This window comes from Bufo gargarizans, chromosome 2, assembly GCF_014858855.1.
Source record: "Bufo gargarizans isolate SCDJY-AF-19 chromosome 2, ASM1485885v1, whole genome shotgun sequence".
Classification (NCBI taxonomy): domain Eukaryota; kingdom Metazoa; phylum Chordata; class Amphibia; order Anura; family Bufonidae; genus Bufo; species Bufo gargarizans.
In genome coordinates, this window is record NC_058081.1 from 229,832,205 (window position 1) to 229,845,594 (window position 13,390).

The window sequence follows — 13,390 nt, forward strand, 5'->3', positions numbered from 1 at the left end:
ATTTCATCAATAATGTTTTGATCTCCCCAGCTCTAATTTTCTTAAGTCTAGAAGCGTGAAGAATACATCTGCCTCTAATCACACATTTTAAGGCCTCCCATTGAACGGTCGGGCTAGAGGGATCATTAGCATGATTCAGGGCAAAATCGGAGATGGCGGATTTTATGTCAGCAGCACAGACAGGATCTCTAAGTATGTTATCATTAAGTTTCCAGGAACCAAATGATCTAGAGGAATCGCCAATGTCTAAGGCCACCCAAATCAGGGAATGATCCGAAAATAAGGCAGGTTCAACGCCCGCAGCTGGGTGCGAGTCCAGCAAAGAGTGGGAAATGAATATGTAGTCTAAGCGGTGGTATGTGTTATGAGAGGCGGAGAAGAATGTGAAATCCTTTGTGGTGGGAAATAATATGCGCCAAACATCAATTAGTCTGAGGGATCGAAGATGTCTCTTAAAACCACGGGCCACCCCAGGGGAAACAGAGGACCTACCGGAGGAGGCATCCAGGGAGACATCCAGGGGGAAGTTTATATCCCCGCCCAGGACGATCGGCAAGCCATCAGCGAAGTCGGTCAATGCAGAGAACATCCTAGAGGCAAAGCGGAGGTGTCCTGTATTGGGAAAGTAGACATTAGCAATTATAAAGAGTTTTGAGGCTAAGGAGACTTTAATGAAAAGAAACCGGCCCAAGCTGTCAGAAACTGTGTCCAATATTTCACATGGTACAGATTTGTGTATGGCAATGGATACACCCCGAGATTTTGACTCCGGGTGTGTGCAATGCGACCAGGTCGTATAATACCTATTCATGTCCAGTTTTGAAATGAGTCTCCTGTAGCAGAGCTATTAAGATCTTTTGTTTATGCATGCTATGGAGAATTTGATTACGCTTGGCCGGTTCGTTGAGACCGTTCACATTGTAAGAGCTGATTCTAATAGACGCCATTTAGAATAGCACATATTAAGAGACTAAATGCAGGTGTGTCAGGAATGGACAGGGGGAGGGAAGAACAAGAGGGGGGACCAGACGGGACAGGGTAGACATAACAAGAACACACAATTAACATAAAAAACAGAAACCTGTGGCGTTCAGCCTGAGGTAAGGCCATCTCAGGGAAATCTTCAGCCACTCTGAGGAGAAAGGAGCGATGAAAGCCCAGGTTGAGCCCGCATTCTCCCACCACTCAATATTAAGGCAAAACGAACAAAGAGCTATTTGGCAAACGTGGGACTGCCCCTAAACTAGTCCAACCAGTGGAGTCGGGGATAAGGACAGAGCCATAGAGAACTAAAAACTACACATAACACCCGCAAGGGAATAAAGGCTAGTGACACCAAGCCTTGACCTAGGGGTAGGAACCGAATACTTAAACCACAATCAAAGCAAAACGGCTGCAAGAGACCCACACGAAAAGTGGGCACATTAAAGTCCAATACAGACATAATACGCTGATCTTCTCACGGCGACTTCCTCGTTTTCGATGAACGTGGAGAAACTTGCGTCCACTGCACTCTATCTGGCAGCGGTGCAGGGGATGGCATCACCGGCCAATCTGGGAGGGAGACCTTGGGTAGCGAAAAAGTCTCCAAGAATTTAGGGAGGTCCTCAATGTCCCGGAATGTCGCCATCTTGCCGTCCTTCTTGGCGTGGAGTTGAAATGGGAAGCCCCAGCGGTATATTATGTCTCTCTCTTTTAGCAGGGCAAGGATAGGGCGGACCGCTCTGCGTAGCTGGAGTGTCCTTCTCGACAGGTCAGGGAGAATCTGAATTTGAGTCCCCTGGTAGGATAAATCCTCAGATTGCCGTGCAGCCCTCATAATGTCCTCCTTGACTTTAAAGAAGTGTACGCGGCATACGATGTCGCGCGGTCTGTTGGGGTCTGCAGATTTAGGCCCTAGAGCCCTATGCACTCGATCTAGCTCAATGGGGGTATCCTCTGACCTCTGCAGCAGAGAGCTGAATAGCGCCTGGACAGTAGCTTCAAGTCAGACGGCGCGACGGACTCCGCAAGTCCCCTAATTCGGAGATTGTTCCTCCGGTGGCGGTTGTCGATATCATCGATATGGGATAAAATTTGGGAGATCTGTGAGGAGTGCGCAGAGAGCACTTGTTGGTGGTCTGCAAGGTGTTCAAACACTGCCTCCTGTGTTTTCTCAGAGGCCTCCACCCGGTTACCCAGATGAATAATCTCCCCCTTCAGTCCCTCCATCTCCGTTTTGTATGTCTGCTCGAGTCTGGAGACCGAGTGAGCTAAGTCCTTTTTTGTAGGCAGCGCACGCAGCTGCGCTTGTAAGTCCCAGCCAATATGGGAGACACATGAGGAGGGGCTCCTGGAGTCAGTGTCTGAGGGAGCCGAGCGGGAGCCGCGGTCTGGAAGCGGTGTGGAGGAGCCGGCGGCCATCTTGGGAGTACCTTGCTGTCCCGTCGTGGACTGCTGGGAACCGAAGAATCTCTGGATTCCGGCACCGTCTCCTGGCTGATCGGTCTCAGCAGTGCTCTTTGCGGTTTTCCTGCCCATATTGATCGGGTTATGGCAGTTTCAGTAGCCGGGAAATAGCTGTAATGGTGCGAGTGGCGGGAGAGCTGCAGCGACGCACGTCCTATTCAGCCATGAGCAAGCCACGCCCCCGCGTGGGTCACTTTTGTTACATTTCTCAAGCTGCTAGAAGTTTCCTGAGATTGGAGAAAATGGCTGGCACGGCAGAACATTAAAAATGGCTTTATATGCAGTTAGAGTGCTCCAATATATTCGCGATTGAGCTAATCGGCACTAATGATGCAAATATTTTGGCGCAATACGTAAAACTTAACATTTTAGCAGGTCTGCATGTATGTATGGACAGCAGAACCTATCACACCACTGTCCACTACCCTTATGTCAGCACCGCATTAGGACTTCATCACTGGACACTGCACTGCAACAGCTACACTATATCAGGATATAACCTATACTGACTATCTGTATTAAGCTCAAAGACATTGCAGCCTTCTCATTGGCCCACAAGCAAGAAATTACGACTATATATCACTATATTCTAAATATTTGAGAATTCTCAAAGTGCCAATATTCACGATTAATATTCACGATTCTAATACTCGCGCCCAACACTAATAAATATCAGGACATCACATCCCCATATCAGCCCTCCATGTCAGAACCCCATCAGCCCCCTATGTCAGACCCCAGATCAGCCCTTAATGTCATACGCCCATCAGACCTCAAATCAGCCCTTTATTTCTGACCCCATCAGACCACAGATTAGCCTTTTATTTCTTACCCCCATCAGACCTCAGATCAGCCCTTTATTTCTGACCCCCATCAGACCTCAGATCAGCCCTTTATTTCTGACCCCCATCAGACCTCAAATCAGCCCTTTATTTCTGACCCCATCAGACCACAGATTAGCCATTTATTTCTGACCCCCATCAGACCTCAAATCAGCCCTTTATTTCTGACCCCATCAGACCACAGATTAGCCCTTTATTTCTGACCCCCATCAGACCTCAGATCAGCCCTTTATTTCTGACCCCCATCAGACCTCAAATCAGCCCTTTATTTCTGACCCCATCAGACCACAGATTATCCCTTTATTTCTGACCCCCATCAGACCTCAGATCAGCCCTTTATTTCTGACCCCCATCAGACCTCAGATCAGCCCTTTATTTCTGACCCCCATCAGACCTCAGATCAGCCCTTTATTTCTGACCCCCATCAGACCTAAAATCAGCCCTTTATTTCTGACCCCATCAGACCACAGATTAGCCCTTTATTTCTGACCCCCATCAGACCTCAGATCAGCCCTTTATTTCTGACCCCCATCAGACCTCAAATCAGCCCTTTATTTCTGACCCCATCAGACCACAGATTATCCCTTTATTTCTGACCCCCATCAGACCTCAGATCAGCCCTTTATTTCTGACCCCTATCAGACCACAGATTAGCCATTTATTTCTGACCCCCATCAGACCTCAGATCAGCCCTTTATTTCTGACCCCATCAGACCTCAAATCAGCCCTTTATTTCTGACCCCATCAGACCTCAGATCAGCCCTTTATTTCTGACCCCCATCAGACCACAGATTAGCCCTTTATTTCTGACCCCCATCAGACCACAGATCAGCCCTTAATGTCATACCCCCATCAGAGCTCAATTAGCCCTTTATTTCTGACCCCCATCAGACCTCAAATCAGGCCTTTATTTCTGACCCCCATCAGACCTCAGATCAGCCCTTTGTTTCTGACCCCATCAGACCTCAGATCAGCCCTTTATTTCTGACCCCCATCAGACCTCAAATCAGCCCTTTATTTCTGACCCCATCAGACCACAGATTATCCCTTTATTTCTGACCCCCATCAGACCTCAGATCAGCCCTTTATTTCTGACCCCCATCAGACCTCAGATCAGCCCTTTATTTCTGACCCCCATCAGACCTCAGATCAGCCCTTTATTTCTGACCCCCATCAGACCTAAAATCAGCCCTTTATTTCTGACCCCATCAGACCACAGATTAGCCCTTTATTTCTGACCCCCATCAGACCTCAGATCAGCCCTTTATTTCTGACCCCCATCAGACCTCAAATCAGCCCTTTATTTCTGACCCCATCAGACCACAGATTATCCCTTTATTTCTGACCCCCATCAGACCTCAGATCAGCCCTTTATTTCTGACCCCTATCAGACCACAGATTAGCCATTTATTTCTGACCCCCATCAGACCTCAGATCAGCCCTTTATTTCTGACCCCATCAGACCTCAAATCAGCCCTTTATTTCTGACCCCATCAGACCTCAGATCAGCCCTTTATTTCTGACCCCCATCAGACCACAGATTAGCCCTTTATTTCTGACCCCCATCAGACCACAGATCAGCCCTTAATGTCATACCCCCATCAGAGCTCAAATTAGCCCTTTATTTCTGACCCCCATCAGACCTCAAATCAGGCCTTTATTTCTGACCCCCATCAGACCTCAGATCAGCCCTTTGTTTCTGACCCCATCAGACCTCAGATCAGCCCTTTGTTTCTGACCCCATCAGACCTCAGATCAGCCCTTTGTTTCTGACCCCATCAGACCTCAGATCAGAATAAAATAAAAAACTCCTCTTACCTCTCCTGCGCCGCAGCTCCTCTTCATCTCCGGTAGAAGTCACGCTCCCCTGTCTTCTCCGGCCCGCGCTGCCCTATCACCTGACAGTGTGCAGCGTCAGGTCATAGTGTGTGCACTATGTCCTGACACTGTACGGGGTTAGGACACTGCAGTGCCGGCCCCAGAAAGAAGACCAGGGAGGGTGAGTACCGGAAGCGTTTCTTCCCGGCTCCTGGTACCTAATGCATACTAGTGAGCGCTTCCATAATAAAATCCATACAAATATAAGTCACCTCAATCTCCCCATTATAATAAACAAACCATCATTAGCATCATCACATCCCAAAACACATGGGAGTAAAAAAACAAAAACGCAGAACCCCCCAAAAATCGCCATCTTCAAGGGGTTAAAGGACCAAATACGTGTAAACTGTTTGATTGTAAATATTTGATACATACAAACATTGAGGGCTCATTCAAACTACCGTAGGCCGCCCATGCCTGTGCTGTGGACAGCAAATTGCGGTCAGCAATACATGGGCACAGGCCGTGTGAATAGTGTATTGTGGTGCAGACCCATTGACTTGAATTGGTCCGCGATCTGTAATATACGGCTAAAGATAGGACATGTCCTATCTTTTGCGGTGCGGAGGCACAGACCCAAAATCCCACGGAAGTCTTCGTAGTGCTTTTGTGGGCTTCCGATCCACGCCTTGCCAATAGGTCTGCATCCGTGATACAGGATTCACACGACCGGAGCCCATATATTGCAGACCTGCCATTTGTGGTATACAATACGGTCATAGACGGCCTACGGTCAAGTGAATGAGCCCTAAAGATTATATTGCATCATCTGGTGGTTCATGATGTCATATATGAGCCTGACTTTTGTTGGATGGGATGTAATATTTATTAGTAGCATTTTGGGGTACATCAGGCAATACTGAACTTTTTTGGGGAGGGAGAAAAATGGGAAAAAAATAATTCCGTTATTGGTGGTTTAAATAAGGCTATCTTTATTATACGAGTTGTGCAAATGCGGTGATATACAGTATGTGTGTGGGTTTTATTTTTTACAAAATAAAACCAACTTTTAATTAAAAATCTAGATTTTTTTTTTTACACTAAGCTTTATTAACATTTAGGCCGCATTCGCATGACAGGGGGACAGCCATGCCTGTGTTGTGGACCACGCACCGCAGACACTGGCCATGTGCACCCTGTATCGCGGTGCGGACCCATTGACTTCAATAGAAGACCAAAGATAGGACATGTTCCATCTTTTGCGGCATGGAGGCACGGACCTGGAAGCAAAACGGACACAGCCGTCACACGGTCGTGTGAATGCAGCCTTATAAAAAAAATTCACTGGGGGATGTCACAACTCACAATACAATCATTTTATCGCTTTTATAGTGCATTGTTATACCTTGTATAACCCAATGATTATAGACTATCACTTCAAGGCTCATGCACACGACAGCGTCAGTATTGCGATCCATAAACTACAGATTTGCAAAATAGGGATAACTTCCTTGTGTGCTCCGCATTTTTCTCACTCCCATCACTGGAAAAAAAAAATTATCCACAATACGAAAAAGTATAGAATATATTTTATGAAAATGAAAACTACAAGTTGTCCTGCAAAAATCAAGCCCTGTAAAAAATCACTGTAATTGTATTGACCCAGAGAATAAAGTTATCATATTGTTCATTCTGAAAATGTTGTAAATTTTAAAACGTTAAAAGACAATGGCAGTATTACTATATTACAATTTTTTTCCATTCTACCCAGAAAGAATTAGGGCTCATGCACGACCGTATGTATTTTGCCATCCGCAAAAAAAAAAAAAAAGGATAACATTCATGTGACATCCGTATTGCATCCATTTTTTTGCGGATCCATTGTAGCAATGCCTATGCTTGTCCGCAAAACAGACAAGAATAGGACATCTGTTTTTATGCGGAACGGACATGTGGACATACAGAAATGGAATGCAGATGGAGTAATTTCCGTTTTTATACGGACCCATTGAAGTGAATGGTTCCGCATACAGACCGGTAAAAAAAAGAAAAATACGTTCATATACACAAGCCTTTAGGCCCCTTTCACACGGGCGAGTTTTCCGCGTGGGTGCAATGCGTGAGGTGAACGCCTTGCACCGGACTGAATCCGGACCCATTCATTTCTATGGGGCTGTGCACATGAGCGGTGGTTTTCATGGTGATGGATCATGTGATGGACCATGTGATGAGCGCAGTGACGTGACCAAAGGTCCTTTTCTCCCAGGTCATCAAAGAAGAAGAAAGAAGACAAGCCGGGCAGTGCGAACAAGTGGATAAGGTGAGTTAAATTTTTTCTTTATTTTTTAACCCCTCCATCCCTATTTTACTAAGCATTCTGTATTAACCCCTTAGTGACCAAGCCTGTTTGGACCTTAATGACCAAGCCAAATTTTGGAAATCTGACATGTGTCATTTTAGCTTAGAATAACTTTGTAACGGTTTTGCACATCAAAGTAATTCTGACATTGTTTTCTCGCCACATATTGTACTTTACTTAGGTGGTAAAATTCTACCGATAAAATATGCGTATCTTTATTAAAAAAGTGAAATTTTATGAAAATTTGTAAAAAATGGCACATATTCCTATTTTCAACTGCAATATTTCATATACATACATAAATACTATTCAATATTTTTTTTATCAGAAATTTCTTTCCACATACTTTATTTTGGCTGCAATTTTTAATTTTTTTTATTTAGGAGACTTTACATTTTAACATAAATGTTAAAATTTTTGAAGTACATATTTTTTCCTGAAACAAGCCAAGTTTGCAGAGGTTTATAAGTGTCAGAATAATAGAACCCCCCCAAAAGTGAACCCATTTTAAAAACAAGGCCCCTTAACGTATTTATCTATGGGTGTAATGAGTTTTTTGACCCACTAGTTTTTTGCTAGAAATTAATGCTAAGAAGGTGAAAAAAAATGTAATTTTCATTTTTTACACAAAAGTGTCAATTTAAAGACAGATTTTTTTCTACACAGCACATGAAAATGAAGATGTACACTCCAAAATGTATCACCCCGTTTCTCCTGTCTTCAGAAATACCCCCATTGTGGCCCTAATCTTATGTCTTGACAAACGGCAGGGCCCAAACATAAAGGAACACCCAGTTGTTTTCAGAACACAAAATTTGCTTGAAAATGGTTTAGGCCCCATTGCACACTTGTAATGGCGTTAAGCTGCCAAAACAATACTAGACCCCCTAAGGTATTCATCTAGGGGTGTAGTGAGCATTTAGACCCCCTAGTTTTTTGTAGAAATTAATGCTAAGAAGGTGAAAAAAAAATAATAATAGCTCCACGAACCATCCCAAAGGGATCCCTCCCTCCCTGGAAAGCCCACAAACTAAACAGAAAATGAGAATAAATTGAATTCATGACCCCCCCCCCCCCCCGTTCTTTTTGGTATTAAATAAAATTAATAATTTGCAACCGTATGGTACATATCAAAGCAGGGGTAATTACAGAGGCCTGGTTGTGATGGGCAACTGGAGCAGTAAATCCGGGTGTCCCTCCTCCTTCCATGTTTGCTACACACCCGGCATCTTTTCTGTGCATACGTTTTGCTGGTAGTGGCAGGGACGGGGTGAGGGAAATGGCGTTCTGAAAGCCTTCGAACGTCCTCCGATTCGAAGGCTTGCCTAGGTGCGGGGGACTCAAACAGGAGACTCTCAATCACCTTCTCCTGGTACTCGAGGAAGTTGAGGTTTCCCTGGGACTTTTTGAATAAAATAAAACTATTGTAGGTAGCAATCTGGATGAGGTAGATTGCTACCTTTTTATACCAGGCCCTGTTTTTTCGCTTCACCAGGTAGGGGTGAAGCGCTTGGTCCGAGAGGTCTACACCTCCCATAAATTTATTGTAGTCTGTCACACAGACCGGTTTGTGCTTGTCCGCCGTAGCCCCCCTCTCCCTAACTGCCTCTGTGGTGTCTGCATGCAAGGTGGTCAGCATGTAGACATCCTTCCTGTCCTTCCACTTCACGGCAAGCAGCTGGTCACTTGCGAGGGCGAAGGATGTTCCTTTCTCCAAACGTTTGGAGACCAGCGGTTGTGGGTATCCAACTCTATTTTTGCGGACTGTCCCACAAGCCCCTGTGTTTGCAGCATGGAGGGATTTATAAAGGGGTATACTAGTGTAAAAATTATCTGTGTACACGTGGTACCCTTTGTGCAGGAATGGTGCCAATAAATCCCACACAATTTTTCCCGATGTCCCCATATTTTCGGGGCAGCCTGGGGGTTAAGTTGGGAGTCTCTGCCCTCATAAATAGACAGACCACAGGTGTAGCTGGTTGTGCTCTCGCACGCCTTATACAACTTTACCCCATATCTTGCACGCTTGGAAGGAATATATTGACGGAAGGAAAGGCGACCTTTAAAACTAAAAAGGGACTCGTCAACGGATAATTTTTTCTCAGGGGTATATCATTTCAAGAATAAATCTGTAAGGAGGGAAATAAGGGGTCTCAATTTATTTAGGCGATCGAAGGCTGGGTCAGTTCTGGGGGGGACTTGGGAATTGTCAGAAAAATGCATGAACCGCATTAGGACTTCATAGCGGTTACGGGACATAACTGCTGCAAACACAGGGGTTGAGTGGACAGTACTCGCAGCCCAATAGGATCGGACAGAGTTTTTTTTTATAATGCCCATGTCCAGGGTAAGCCCCAATTTTTTATTTATTTCATGGACACTTGTGGGGGTCCACCGTCTTACATAAATAGACGTGGGCTTTTGTACAGCAAACTGTGTGGCGTACAAATTAGTTTGCTGCACAATTAACTCAAGGACGTTATCATCTACAAATAAATGAAAAAAATCATAAGGGGTAAAATTGCCGACATCCACATTAATTTGGGGAGTGGGTAAAAATTGGGGTACTTGGGGGGAAAATGAAGTGGCAGGAACCCACGTAGCAGAAGGGACGGGACCGCTGGGTGGAGAATGAGGGGAGGTGGCGACTTCTACCATCATAGGGCTATGGGGTCTGGGGATGGAATCAGAGTCCCCGCTATCTGAAAATATTTCCGCCTCTGAAGCGGTGCCAGATTCAGAGTGGTCAGAGCAGAGAAATTCGTATGCCTGCTCCGCACTTAACAATCTCCGAGCCATTTATTTTTTTCTGTACAGCTCAGAAAAATTTAAATAACTGACCGTCCCTAAAAATGACTGACACCCACCGACTGACGGAGTGACACCCACCGACTGACAGAGTGACACCCACCGACTGACGGAGTGACACCCACAGACTGACGGAGTGACACCCAACAACTCACTGACTGACACCCACTGACCGCCAGTAACAGACGAACAGGGTCCCTAATAAAGATAATTGACTGTAACTAATAGACGTCTAATGACGGACGCCTAATCACGGACATCCACTGACCGCCAGTTACTGACGGACAGTTTATAATTTGATTTTTTTTCATTTTTTTTTCACAGTATGTATTCACAGAGCCAGGACAGAAGTCTGATCTCTCTCTCCTCACAGAACAACTGCGCTGAGGGGAGAGAGAAGCACAGCCCCTGTCTGGCTCTGTTTTGTAAATATAATGGATGTGATCTCCATGATAGGTTTATCATGGAGACCACATGATCAGGGACCATTATTATTGGTCCCTGATGGTTACTGTGCTGAGAGAGAGACCTTACAGTAAGCGGCGGCGGCCGGCTTTCAGTCTGCGCATGCGCCGGGCCGCCGCCGCCATCTTCCTTGAGGGTAAGGGGGGGTGGGGGGTGAGGATCGGGACCCAGCTTAGGGACAGAAGTGCTGGGGGACCCGATCCTAGCACCGGAGACTTTCTCCCTTCTCTCTTACATGAGAGGAGGGCGAAAGTTTTAGTACAGGCATAATTTTCGGTGATCGCCGTGATAAAGTGTGTCACGGTCTCTGATCACTGCCCCGAGCCCTCAGCTACCTCTGGTAGCTGCGGGCACGGAGCTACAACGCTTGATTTTAACGTTAACTCGGGCTGAAGTGCCGCCGTAAAAAGGCGGCGCTCCAGCCCAAGGCCCCTTAGTGACCGCCGTAAAAACACGTATGGGTGGTCACTAAGGGGTTAAGAATGCTATTATTTTCCCTTATAACCATGTTATAAGGGATAATAATGAAATTTACACAACACCGATCCCAAACGCGAACTTCTGTGAAGAAGTTCGGGTCTGGGTACCAAACATGCCGATTTTTCTCACACGCGTGCAAAACGCATTCAAACGCTTTGCACTTGCGTGGAAAAATTTAGCATTTTCCCGCAACGCACCCGCATCCTATCCGGCCCTCACTTGCAACGCCCGTGTGAAAGAGGCCTCAATTAAAGTTAATCAATGATTGTGTGCACCTAGGGTTGCCATCCGGTCGGTATCTCACCGACAAGGCCGGTATTTTGTTACAAGGACTGCTACTAATTAGCGCTTTTATCACAGAGCGCTCATTCGTGCAGCCTTTACCTCCCCCGTTATAATAATAAAATAAAATAAAAATAATAAAAATAATGCACTTACCTCCATTTGCTCTTGCTGTTGATTGGAAGCTCAGGACAGGACCTGTGAGACGTCATCACGCTGGAGTGCAGGTCCTGTCCTGAGCTTCCAGTCAGCAGGGAGCGTTCACTGTAGCGTGAGCAAATGGAGGAGGTGACTAATGGGGGGCATTATTCTAACTGGGGGTACTAATGGGGGGCATTATTCTAACTAGGGGCATTGTTATAACTGGGGGCACTAATAGGGGGCATTTTTCTAACTGGGGGCTCTACTGGGGGGAATTATTCTAACTGGGGGCACTAATGAGGGAATTATTCTAACTTGGGGCAATAATGGGGGGTATTATTCTTACGGGGGCATTATTCTTCCTGGGGGGCACTAATGGGGGCATTATTCCTCCTGGGGGCACCAATGGCGGCACTATACTAACTTGGGGCAATAATGGGGGGGGGCATTATTCTTACAGGGGGAATTATTCTTCCTGGGGAGCACTAATGGGGGAATTATTCTTCCTGGGGAGCACTAATGGGGGAATTATTCTTCCTGGGGAGCACGAATGGGGGAATTATTCTTCCTGGGGGCACTAATGGGGGCATTATTCTTCCTGGGGCACTAATGGGGGCATTAATCTTCTTTGGGGCATTATTCTTACTGGGGGCACTAATGAGGGCATTATTCTTACTAGGGGCACTAATAGGGGCATTATTTTTTAAACTCGTTTTATTGAGAATCGCAACCACAATTGGTACATTTATACATATGACAAAATCGAGAATCATATATGTGAACATACATACATTGCCATGAAATGGTACAGAGCAGAAAGAATGTGACATATTTCCATCCAGAGAACAATAAAGAAAAAAGAAAAGCATGTGTCTTCTTCTGATAAAGTGCATTTTTTCTTACCCCACCCCCCCACTTAGCATAAACCATGAAATATTGCAATATGTGGTATCATGTGGACTGCACGGATTGCATGTGGGAAGGCATTGCAGTGGTAACCAAGATCCCCATATTTTAACCCCTCTGCAGAACGTCAAGAGCCAACTTCCTTCTCTCTTTACCCCACACAAATTTTGCCACAATCGAATGCAGCCGCACAAAAAAGCTCCTCGGAACTGGGGTGCACGCGTGTTCTAATAAGTACAATGCTTTGGGTAGGAGAACCATCTTAACAAGATTCAATCTGCCCATAACTGACAAAGGCAATGTGATCCATGACTTGAATTTGTCTATAGCGTAAGATTCAATAGGAACAATGTTGAGTTGGTGTGACAACGTTGGTTCCTTGGTAATTATGACACCAAGGTACTTAAAGGAATAGGTAAAGGTTTAAGGTTATGGTAAATCGTAGGCCAGTTCGGTGACCATAAGGGCATAAGGGCCGACTTGGACCAGTTGATACGTAGGCCGGAGAAATTACCAAATTGGTCAATCAAGTCAATTGCTCTCGGTAGGGATGAGTCCACATTGTCCAAAAATAGAAGGAGGTCATCTGCGTATAACCCTAATCTGTCTTCCCTACCTCCTACTGACACCCCCTTAAAGACGCTATCCTGTCGTATTCTGATGGCTAGGTGTTCAATTACCACTGCAAACAGCAATGGGGATAAGGGGCATCCCTGCCGGGTACCTCTGTGCAAAGGAAATGTAGGGGATGACGAGCCATTAATCATTATATTAGCAGTGGGCCGGTGGTAAAGCACCCTGATCCATTTGATGAAAGTGGGGCCAAAGCCAAAACATT